Source organism: Mauremys mutica, chromosome 4, assembly GCF_020497125.1.
Source record: "Mauremys mutica isolate MM-2020 ecotype Southern chromosome 4, ASM2049712v1, whole genome shotgun sequence".
NCBI lineage: Eukaryota > Metazoa > Chordata > Testudines > Geoemydidae > Mauremys > Mauremys mutica.
Window position 1 is genome coordinate 80,918,209 of NC_059075.1, and position 11,472 is coordinate 80,929,680.

Consider the following 11,472-nt stretch of genomic DNA (forward strand, 5'->3'; position numbering starts at 1 on the left):
TCCCATGAGCAGAGAGATGATAGTCAGTACCCAAACCATTTAGCTCTTTTAAAGTTAAAACCAACATCTGACATTGGAAGTGGACCTCAGTGTAGATGGTGGAGCACAGACGGAATGTGATCCCTGAAAGAACTGCCCCTTAACAAACCATCTTCTGCATTCAGCCCCAGCTAAAGCTATGGAGGGTATATGTCCTTTCAACCCCATCATTTTGGACTTTTCTCCTTTAGGTAAAGAATTTTTTGCCCTATGCAACCAACCCATCAGGCTTACCCCCCATGCCCCTCTCTCTGCATACCTTCTAGTCAATCTGGAGTCTCTTTGTGAATATATATATCTTCACAAATGCCTACTTGGGCACAGTGACAAGGGCACTGTTTCTCCTGAAGAGTTCTTTCATACCCATACCTTCTGCTGACAGCCTTCAGTAGTGCCTTCAGCAATATTGCATTGATCAGTCCAGAAGTGTTTTGTACTGTAATAAACCTACAGGCTCCTGACTGACTGCTATATTGACCTCCAATACAACATCTAGCCAGGCAAATGCCTTGGTCTGAAGAGCACAGGAAATGGAATTACTGCCAAAGATCAGAGGGGACCTGGTTCAGGAGGGAGCAGGAGGCTACATGAAAGCTGGAACAGCCAGCTGAAGGGAGCAGCTGGGGAGCAGGTTGTGAAGAGAAGGCCAGGCATGTTGGGAGTTGGGACTGCAATGCTGAGAGCTGGGCTGGGAAGCAGCCTGTGGTTGGCAAGGTGGTCAACAGTAGCCAAGATAGATTCTGGGGAGCAACCTGTAAACAGGGAGGCCTTGTGCATAGGTCTGAACGAGACAGGATCTCAGGCCAAGGGATCTGCAAGCCAGTGTGTGACTGCCTCCAGGAGAAGGGTGACCTGGAGCGAGTAGCTCTGGCACTAGGCCAGAGACGCCACACCTTCATACCGATGTACTGGACTGCCCCTAGGGACTGACTTAGGAACTGTTGCTTCATCTTTAGTTTGTAGCTTAAAGCCATTGTTCCCAGGGTAACTGCAGCATTTATTTCTGGAGCCCTAACAAAGCAATCCTTTGTTCTTTATCTCACTCAGTGAGTGTTCATGGAAACCCACCAAAGGCTGGAGCCATAATGGCGTAGTGCTTACAGCACCTATAGCGCTTGCCTCGGAGAGTGTGGTATACCCAGCAGCATGCTACCAGACATCCAGGAGACTGGTACCAGTGCTCTCACAGTGACTCTGCCACAGAGTCTGTCACAACACTAACAACAGCCTTTATTAAAAACAGGACTCCAGTAAGGCCCTGGAATACTGTTGTAGGCTGTAGAGTTGAGGACCTTCCATTACTCTAATCTTTTATCAAATGGCAGTGGTAAGCTTTGCCTTCTGTTAAATGCTTTGCTGCTGCTTTCTGCTGTAGCTTATTTAGCACCACAAAAGGAGACGGTGTTGATTTAAAGGCAACAGACTGGAATGTCAGTGTGATACAGAGAGGGGCCCGAGGTGCAAAGATTGGATCCAGAGTCAGACTTTCCCAAAGGGTGGGGTAATTAAGATTTAGCGTTTTGGTTCACTCCTCTTATACAGAAGAGAAAAAGGGTGGCTGTGAAGTTCAGTTCTTGGTACAAATCCCAAACATATGGGATATTTGGAGTCACAGTTTTGACTCAGGCCTCTTTCCCGGTGTATTGGAACATAAGCACCCCAAGTGCCTGTGTCAGTGCCTGAATTGTGATTTGCCCTCACTCTTCAGGCATATAATTTGGCAGCACTCCAGCAGTTAAATGGAGATTGCTCTTAATTTTCTATTTTCAGTTATAAATGTAACACATCTCTCCTCGATAAATTGATTTGCAGATTCCTTAAAACACCCTGCAGGATTCCTGGGAATCTGTATCTCTCCTCTTCCTGTCCCCATAGTCCTCTTGCCTGCAGGGAAGGCAGTTTTACAACAGTCTCCACCATAAATTATGTATATCTCAGAAACTTGAGCTTAATGTATAGTAAATTAAACTGAATTTGTTTGGCTGAAGCAAAAGCAGTGGAATAATCCATCTGAATGCCAGGGGAATGACTCCACTTAAAAGTCTGCCAGACTGATTATAAACAATGACATTAACTGCAGAAATGTGTTTTTGCAAGTCACAACTGTCTTTAAAGATCTCAAGTGACCAATACACCACTGGACATAAACACTGCTCCCTCAAGGATGATGTATAATTATGTGTATTTAACTATTGTAAAGAAAGCCTTCTCTCCACAATTATCCTGTTTCTAACAATCCTGACAAGACAGACTCCTATGTAAAGAAAGAGATGATGAGATATGTCTGTTCCCAACTAAAAAGCCATAGAAATCTTATTATGGAACCGATGTATTGGCCAGGACCCCGACTACTGGTTAATGGGTTTGGACCTTCTAAGTTTTAGGATTGAATGAAATTACTCTGAATTACAACCACCTCCAGATGATGGTTAGCAACCTTCTGGTGCATAGTACACTGAACAGCAGAGTGGGCAGTGAACATTTTGATCAAGAGCACGAGGCTCTTAGATGAGTTATAGTGCTATAGCATCAGAGTCAATCCATGGTACTGTGGGCTGGCTACTCATTTAAGCAGCTTTAGCTATGAAAGCCATTCAGACTAGATTGTGCCGTAGGTGCCATCAAGTGCATCAGGGAGTCACGCAGCATCTAACATCCCTAAGAAGAATTTTGGCTGTCTAAGGCAGTGCACACCAGCACAGCAATTACACTACTCTTAAAAGGAATGCAGTATATTCTCCCCAGCTGCTGGCCTATGTGGAGGTGAGTGGAGCCATACCCCTTGCAGTCTATATTTGCCTGCCACCCTACAGAAACCCAACATCCATGTGTGCACTAGGAGGCAGATCCTACACTCGCCAACCAGATTCCAACCAGTCAAAGTTCTTTGTGTCCTTTCCCACTTTGCTGGATCCATGCAGGGCCTTGTCAGAATCTGGCCCTTAGCGTCCCCTAAAAGAAGGCAGGATTTCAGTTTTTAATGGTTTCACCCAAAAGACCCCAAACAAAGTCAACTGCCTGGAATACTTTACTACTTCACACAGATAAAGATTTTAGTTGACCGTCCTGGGATCTGAACCTGGGACTCCCAGAAGTCTATGTCTGCCCAATCTCCTACAGGGAGAGATCCACAAAATCTGGAATAAGTAGCACATGCTTGGCTAAGAGAACAAGAAGGCTTTAGAAAACTTTCTGCAGCTTCACCCAGCCCAATATCTGTGCCTAATGCACTGCGTACAAGGCACCAAAGCAATGAACTGTTCACAAAAGTAAAGCTACAATAACAAGGCCTCCAGTCTAGATTGGAAATCTAGACTCCATAGCCACACGGCTTCCTTTTGCTTGAATCACATCAAAGCGATCTTGCACAATGCAACAATGTTGGGTTGCAGCAGTCGTACACTGAAGACACTTTGCAAGGAGAGAAGGGGGAACAAAGTCAAAGGCATTTTCTTTAGCACTGAAAGCATTTTATTTATTGTTAAAACATAATCGTATTCAAGGCATCATTGTTTTCCACCAAGCCACGCTGAAAAGACACTGGCAGGCATCCCAGACACAAATTTTCTTGACTGGAGACTTGAATGATGCCAGCCATGGCAATGAATAGTTTCATTCCTACCCTGTTGATCGCAGTGTAGAGATTCAGTCAATAGAGTCCATATAAGAGATTCCTAAGACCTTATTGTGATGCATGCTCACAAGGGCTAGAGTTAAGGTTGCTGTGGGAACATTCGCCCTTACAGAATGAGCCAGATTACAGACTGGCTGTAATAGGTGGCCATTTTGTTCTGGGGCTCAAGGCATGTTTCCAACAATAGAGAGACAAGGCTGACAGATTTTTGTCTGGAGTCATCAGTCAACTCACTTCCCCATCGCAGTGCCAGAACCCTCCTTGATCCCTGAGAAGTGCTACCCAAGTGATCTACATGGCTCCTTCTGATAACCTTCCCCAGTCTTTGGCACATGATCCCACTGCAGCTGCTCCTCCTGCTATTGAAAATCTGCCCTGATCCCCAGCATGTGCTCCCCAGGAAACCCCACCAAAGTTAATAAGAACTTCAGGTGCTCAGCACCTCTACAAATCAGGCCATTCATATAGGTACCTAAATATGGATTAGGTGCCCACGTTGGATCATTTTGACCACATATTAATTATTATACATATACACAGTTAATTGAAAGGATTAGGTTCTTATTGGTAAATGTGGATAATTGTCTACTTCACCATACACTCGCAGACCAACAAAAATATATTTCCATCTATAAGAATCAAAATTTACAGATAGGCAAAGTAAGAAAAGTGCTGTTTGAAAATGTATTAGAGTTTGATTTAAGGCTGTTTACTTTGTATATTTTGATGTGATGTTGACCATTTGTGTTTTAATGGTTATAGAACTTTAACTTTTTGAATCTCAAATCTACTGTCATTACTTGATTATTGTCTGACCCCCATAATTTCCTGCTACTGTTAACGTTTAAATGAATAAAAATAAAAAATACTTAAAAATAAACATTGATATTATCAATCAAAATTATACAAAAATAAAATTGTAATTCTACCAAGCTTATACATACAGCTGTGACAGAGATTCCATGAGGAAGTCCCATATATGGCATTTCATTTGCTAGAATATTTTAGACAAAATGTCTTCTTTTGATAATGCCACATTATTTCTTCTTAAATCAGAAGCAATAAACAGTCGTTGAACTGCGTTAGTCAACATCAACATGTACCAGTATATCTTATTGTTCTTTTGATATCATATCTATGTGGGGTGAGCCTACTACTTATTAAAGACCAATTTGGCATCTGAACATTCTTGTCTCCTTCAGTATTTGGGAGAGACATAGAACTGAGAGTTATCTAGAGTTATATAGATAATGTTACCAGTAATATATACTGGTAACATTCCATATTCCTGTACAGGAAAGTCTCATTTTTCTTGGTTTGTAGTCAGATTGAATATTTCTTTATAAAAAAGGACCCATATGGACCCATAGAGGCAGAGACCATATATTTCTAAATGTCTGTTCAGGACATAGGACAATGGGGCCATGACCTTCACTGGGCTCTTGGATGTTATCACAGTACAAACAACAGTAGCAATCCTTGTGATCATTTGAAAAGACACTTACAAAACCTTCAGTTATGGGCTATATGGGGAAGAGTTTGAAAAGTATGATTTTTACAGTGATCAAGAGAATTATTTACAAGTGTCCCTGAACTGATATTTCTAAGGTCATCAACTGCAAAAAGATCCTTATATGCATGTGCTCACTGTAGATAAAGGATATTCCTTTTTATTAATTTATTAAAGACACCGATCTGTTCATGTAAAATTTTAGTACATTTTTTTCACATGGTGGTGGGGAGAGGGAAAACCACCAGGAGCACCACCTTTTTTCCTCTTATGTAATGGGCTTACACTATGAATCATTGCTTAATTTTTCATCTCTAAAAGCAGGCTCAGTGAGATCCAATCTTCTGATTGGCTTAATGAGTTTGATCTGGAACCAGAAACTGGACCGTGACACTTTTAATTTATTATTAGTGGTGCATCATGTATAATTATGGCAGCAATTACCTTTTTGTTTAGTTGCTGATTTTAAAGACATATATGAATATATTTTTCCATTTGTCAGGATGAGTCACTTTTAGCCATGGTAATTGTATATCTGGGATGGGCTCTACTTGCATTTTGGATTTACCTGGAAGCCTTCTTTTATGATGCTAGACAGTCTTTGTATAAACATTCCGTCTTGTTCCAGAAATGATCAGACAGCACTTTCCTCCTCCCTGAAACATGTTTTAAAACCTTCAAACTACAGATTACAGTGTGGTTGATACTGCAGATTGAACCAGATTTAATCAGAAGTGCAGATTAAAGTGTCTCTACTTTATCACTTTGCAACTTCTACTTTGCTGAACTCAAATTCACTGCTCTAAATGGCAAAAAAAACTATTGGAAAGCTAATCAAATGGAGTGATTGTCTCAGCAAATCCTTTGCTTCTCATATTGAGATGGTGACTTGGAAGCTGATTCCTGACATCTGTGTGCACAAGGCATCTGTCAGCCAGGAGAACAGTAATCTGAAAGGTTGTGCATGTCCCTTTTATCTGCAGGTCACATACAATTTCTCAAAGTATTAGAAATGTGACTACAAATCAAAAGAAAACAGGTGAGGATCTGACTCAAGAAGTTTAGTTGCCCTTGTGAGCTAGAAAATAACTTCTCTTTGGTATATTTAGCAACTATTGCTCTGCAAGTGGATGTGGGAGAATTGTGTGACGGATAGTAGAAGTGGAAAGAAATGCTTTAATATGGCATGCCTACAATATTCAGCAAGAGGATCCAAGAACATTACAAGAATTTTAGCAAATTAATTTACTTAAGAAATACTAATGTTATTATGGCTAAAGATAGCTGATCTTATTCCATGGAGGTTGCCATTTCTATACTTCAACCCTTTCATTCCAAGCAGGCCACTTCCCCAAAGGGTATGTGGGACAGAGTGCTTATGTCAGTGATAAATGGGATGGTCTGTGGGTGAAGTCTGGTCTGGGAGCACAGGAGTACAAAACAAGAAAGATGGATAGAAAGCAAAGACATTCTGTTCAGGAATGGAAAGGTAGGGAAGGGGGTTATATATATTAATCTGAAAAACCAAGGTGTACTCTGGCAATGTAAGAAAGAGATACAAGTCAGAATAAAACAAAATCTACATTTACCTAAATAATTAATTGCAACTTACCTAAAAATAGATGTCTGGTGATTTTCTCCTTGATTTCAGTGCAGAATTACTGTCTTCCTATCCTAATTTCTCTTTCTTCCTGCCAACAGTCAAGAAAATTAAAGTAGCAGAGGGGTAGCCGTGTTAGTCTGGATCTGTAAAAGCAGCAAAGAATCCTGTGGCACCTTATAGACTAACAGACATTTTGCAGCATGAGCTTTCGTGGGTGAATACCCACTTCATCGGATGCAAGTCACTTGCATCCGATGAAGTGGGTATTCACCCACGAAAGCTCATGCTGCAAAACGTCTGTTAGTCTATAAGGTGCCACAGGATTCTTTGCTGCTTTTAAAGAAAATTAAAGTCTCTGTGAAGGAAATACATTTTACCCATTATTGTTGTTAAATAGGTTAATCTTTAAATTTAAAAAAAGGCAATTTCTATTTTTGTTGATAGTAGCCTAGTTGGTTCCAAAATGTTGATAGTACATTGGAGATGTCCATTATTAGTTATTTCAGTGGTATCTAGATGCCCCATTGCTCCAGGTACTGTACACATAGAGTGAAACAATCCCTGGCCTTAAGAGTTTACCAATCCATTTAGAATCAGTTTTAAACTAGTTAGGAAACAAAATTCTGGAGAAAGTAATGGCTGAGACAACCTCTATCTCAGTCCTAATTTCATAAGATATATTTAGGACATTCCCTGCTGTATTCAAAGGTTCTCCACATTACATAAAATGATCTGCTGCCATGAACCTGACTCAGCCACTGCGTTGTAATTTGGTCACTCATTATTTACAGCAGTGGTTCTCAATCAGGAGTATGTGTACCCCTGGGGGTACGCAGTGGTCTTCCGGGGGTAGATCAACTCATCTAGATATTTGCCTAGTTTTACTACAGGCTACATAAAAGCACTAGCAAAGTCAATACAAACTAAAATTTCATACAATGACTTGTTTATACTGCTCTACTGTGTTCCCTCTAATTTTTCCCCACCCATGTGCAGAATGAATTTTGTTATGTGCACCAATACGGAAGGGATGTGTGACACAGCACCTTCATATCAATGCACATAACAAAATTCATGTGGTAGGGGTGGGACCAAGGGGTTTGCAGTGCTTGAGGGGGCTCGGGGCTGGGGCAGACGGTTGGGGTGCAGGGGTGTGAGGCATAGGCGCCAACTCCATGGGTGCTGCAGGGTTGGAGCACCCACAGGGAAAAATTAGCAGGTGCTCTGCCCCCATCCCCTCCTCACCTCCTCCTCCTCTCCTGAGGAGGCCGCATCCCCATTCCTCCCCTTCCCAGCGCTTCCTGCCCACCGCCTAACAGCACGCTCGAGGGAGGAGGCAGTAAAGAGGAGGGGCATGGGTGGGGATTTGGGGAAAGGAGGTGGAATTGGGGCACGGCCAGGGGCAGGGGGAGTTGAGCACCCATGGGGCAGAGGGGAAGTTGACGACTATGGTGTGAGGGCTCGGACTGGAGGTGCGAGTTCTGGGGTGAGGCCATGAATGAGGGCCTAAGGCCTGGGGCAGGGGGCTAGGGCACGGGGGGAGGGCTCCAGCTGAGGGTGCAGGCTCTGGGGTGGGGCCAGAGATGAGGGATTGGGGTGCAGGAGGGTGCTTCAGGACTCCCCCCATCTCTCTTTCCCCGCAGCAGCACCTGGGCTGGGGAAATAGGCACCTCTCCCCCAGCCATGGGCTCCAGGACTGAGGCTGGATTCAGGGAGGGGCACACTGCGACAGGGCCAGGCTGGGCCACTCAGGTTTGGGCCACCATGGCTGTGGCTGGGTCCAGGCAGGGCTTGCCGGGTCTGGGCCAGGCCGCCCTGGCAAAGCTGGGTCCGGGCGATGCTGCACTGCCCTGGCCGGGTCCGGACCAGAGTAGGGGTGCCCTGGCCATTGCAGGCTGGGGCTTGGCTAGGTTGGGGCCGGGGGAGAGGCGCCCCTCCCCAGCTGAGGCAAGTCCCCGGGCGGGTTCCCGGAGTGCCTGCGCAGTGCTAAATAGTTGGCTACGCAGCCATGCAGCTTCCAGGGAACTTAGCCATTCTATATACTATACATAAGGCTACGATTTAGTCACAGAGGTTACAGAAGTCACCGAATCTGTGACTTCCAGCAACCTCTGTAATTTCAGCCTGTGATGATCAGGAGCTGCAAGGTCCCCTGCTGCCCTCAAGAGCAGGCAACTGAGGGGTACCCCAGTTGCCTCTTGTGGCCCCCGGAGCTCCAAGCCATAGAGTGACCAGATGTCCCCATTTTATAGGGACAGTCCCAATTTTTGGGTCTTTTTCTTATATAGGCTCCTATTACCTCCTACCCCGTCCCAATTTTTCACATTTGCTGTCTGGTCACCCTACCAAGTCACCACAGGTGGCAGGGTACCACCGCAGGCAGTGGGTACTCCTGGAGCTGCTGGTGATGGGGGAATCCCCAAGCTCCCAGCTGCTGCGGGCAGTGGGGGAACCCCCGAGCTCTCAGCCACTGCAGGGAAACCCCCAAGCCGCGGGAAGCAGGGGTATTCTGCAATTCCTGGCCTCTGCAGGTGGAGGGATACCCCACAGCTCTCAGCCACCATGTCCGTGGGGGAACCCCCAAGCTCCCAGCTGCCACGGGCCCCTAGAGCTGTGAGAGTACCCTGCAGCTCTCGGCTAACACAGGAGGCAGGGGAACCCCACAGCTCCTGGCCCCAAAGGGGCAGTGAGGGGACTCCCAGAACTGCAGGCCTTATTAGAAAACCTGAGAGGTGGGTGACAAGGCTGCCCCTACCTCCTGTAGTATGCGCAAGGGAGTCTGCAGGGGGGAGAGCCCCATGTGCCAACCGAGCACCTGGGGATCCACCCAGTCCCTGCTGTCATAGCTGAGGTGGTCTCCAATTCTGTTGGTTTCTCTGGCACACTGAGGGGGACTCTGCCACCTGTACACAAAGGTAGGGGTTGTGTAGCAGGGGTTCCATGAGGAGTTCTGCCCCCTTGGTAGCCACAATGGACCTGATCACCAAGAACAGCTTCCAAGTCTGAAGAAGGTCCTGGCAGAAAACAGGCAGCTCAGAGATGTCTTGCGGAAGACCCCTTGGATGGAGAAAAAAGGAGTTGCCTGTCATATCAGAGGTGGTGGAGAAAGGTGTGCGCCAACATACTCCTGGCTGGACTACCTGCACCATAAAGGAGTCTCTGCAGGGCCTGGAGATGGAAGACATGGACCTGGCTGCAGAGGCAGACCAGGCCATGTCCTCCCTCGTCCAGGGGAAGACTCAGAACCCCTGCAAAGACCCACTGCAGTTCTGGCCCGAAGAACTCCAGAGTTACCCTCTGGAGCCGGGCCAGGATCCCCGGGGATGGGCTCAGGGTGTCAAGCCACTGTCAGAGCATGGACAGGACTAGCTGGTTCCGTGACTTTTACTAAAAATATCCATGACAAAATCTTAGCCTTAACTATACACTGAAATGTAAGTACAATATTTATATTCCAATCAATTTTATAAATTATATGGTAAAAATGAGAAAGTAAGCAATTTTTCAGTAGTAGTGTGCTGAGACACTTTTGTATTTTTATCTGATTTTGTAAGTAAATAGTTTTTAAGTGACGCATAACTTGGAGGCATGCAAGACAAATCAGACTCCTGAGAGCCACTTATTTGCAGCACATAAAAGTACATTAGGCATCTCACACTAAGCCCTGGTCTACACTAAGGGAGGTGCCGACCTATGATATGCCGACTTCAGCTACGCTATACGTGTATCTTAGGTCGACTTACCTGGCCGTGAGGACAGCGGCGAGTCGACTGCTGCTGCTCCCCCTTCAACTCTGCTTCCGCCTCTTGTGAGCTGGAGTTCCGGAGTCAACAGGGAGTGCGTTCGGGGATCAATTTATCCGCATCTAGACAAGACATGATAGATCGATCCCTACCCGCCGATCCAGTGGGTAATGAAGACCTGCCCTCCATGTAAGACAACAAGAGCCCTGCCCAGAAGAATGTATAATTTCAGAGCCTGATGCTCCAGTGTGATCCACACAGGGAAGCCCAAGGCCTTCCCCCTCAGGCAGACTTCAATGGGAGCCTGCATGGGCATAAATGTTATCCCGATGAAAATTGTCCGCTTCCAATCATCATATTCCGCTGCATCACAACTGATTTGCACTAATCAGAGTTTGATCTAGAGTCATGATGCTGAACCCATTTAGTGCCGGGCTCTCTCAAATGTTATCAGAGCAGTTTTCTCTTAGGCCTCCCTAATATTATATTATATATGCACATATTTTTAAAAGAAATTGAAGAAATAGATTTACATTTAAATGAATTAACTTTAAAATAGAATAAAAACAACAACATTTTAAAGGATGTAGAGTTTGGCAGAAACATGGACAGAGACAGCCTGTTAATTTTTTCTTTCCTGACGGGTCATTTTCACTCTATATTTAGCAAAATCAGGATTGCCAGTTGAATCTATTAAATAAAGCTTTTGCAGAAATAAAACAAACAATCCAGAACCATAGAACAAACAGATGTTTATTCCCATTTTTCTCGTGGTTTGCTTGCCCCCCTCACCCCATTCCCACACAGATTATGAGCACAGTTGCCAACTTTCACGCAGTAAATAAGCACTTCGACTTTCACAATAAGCCAAAAATCAAGCTAATCCCATTTCAAAACAAGTCCGAAACAAGCCAACCCTTAAGAACCCCAACACTCTATGTGA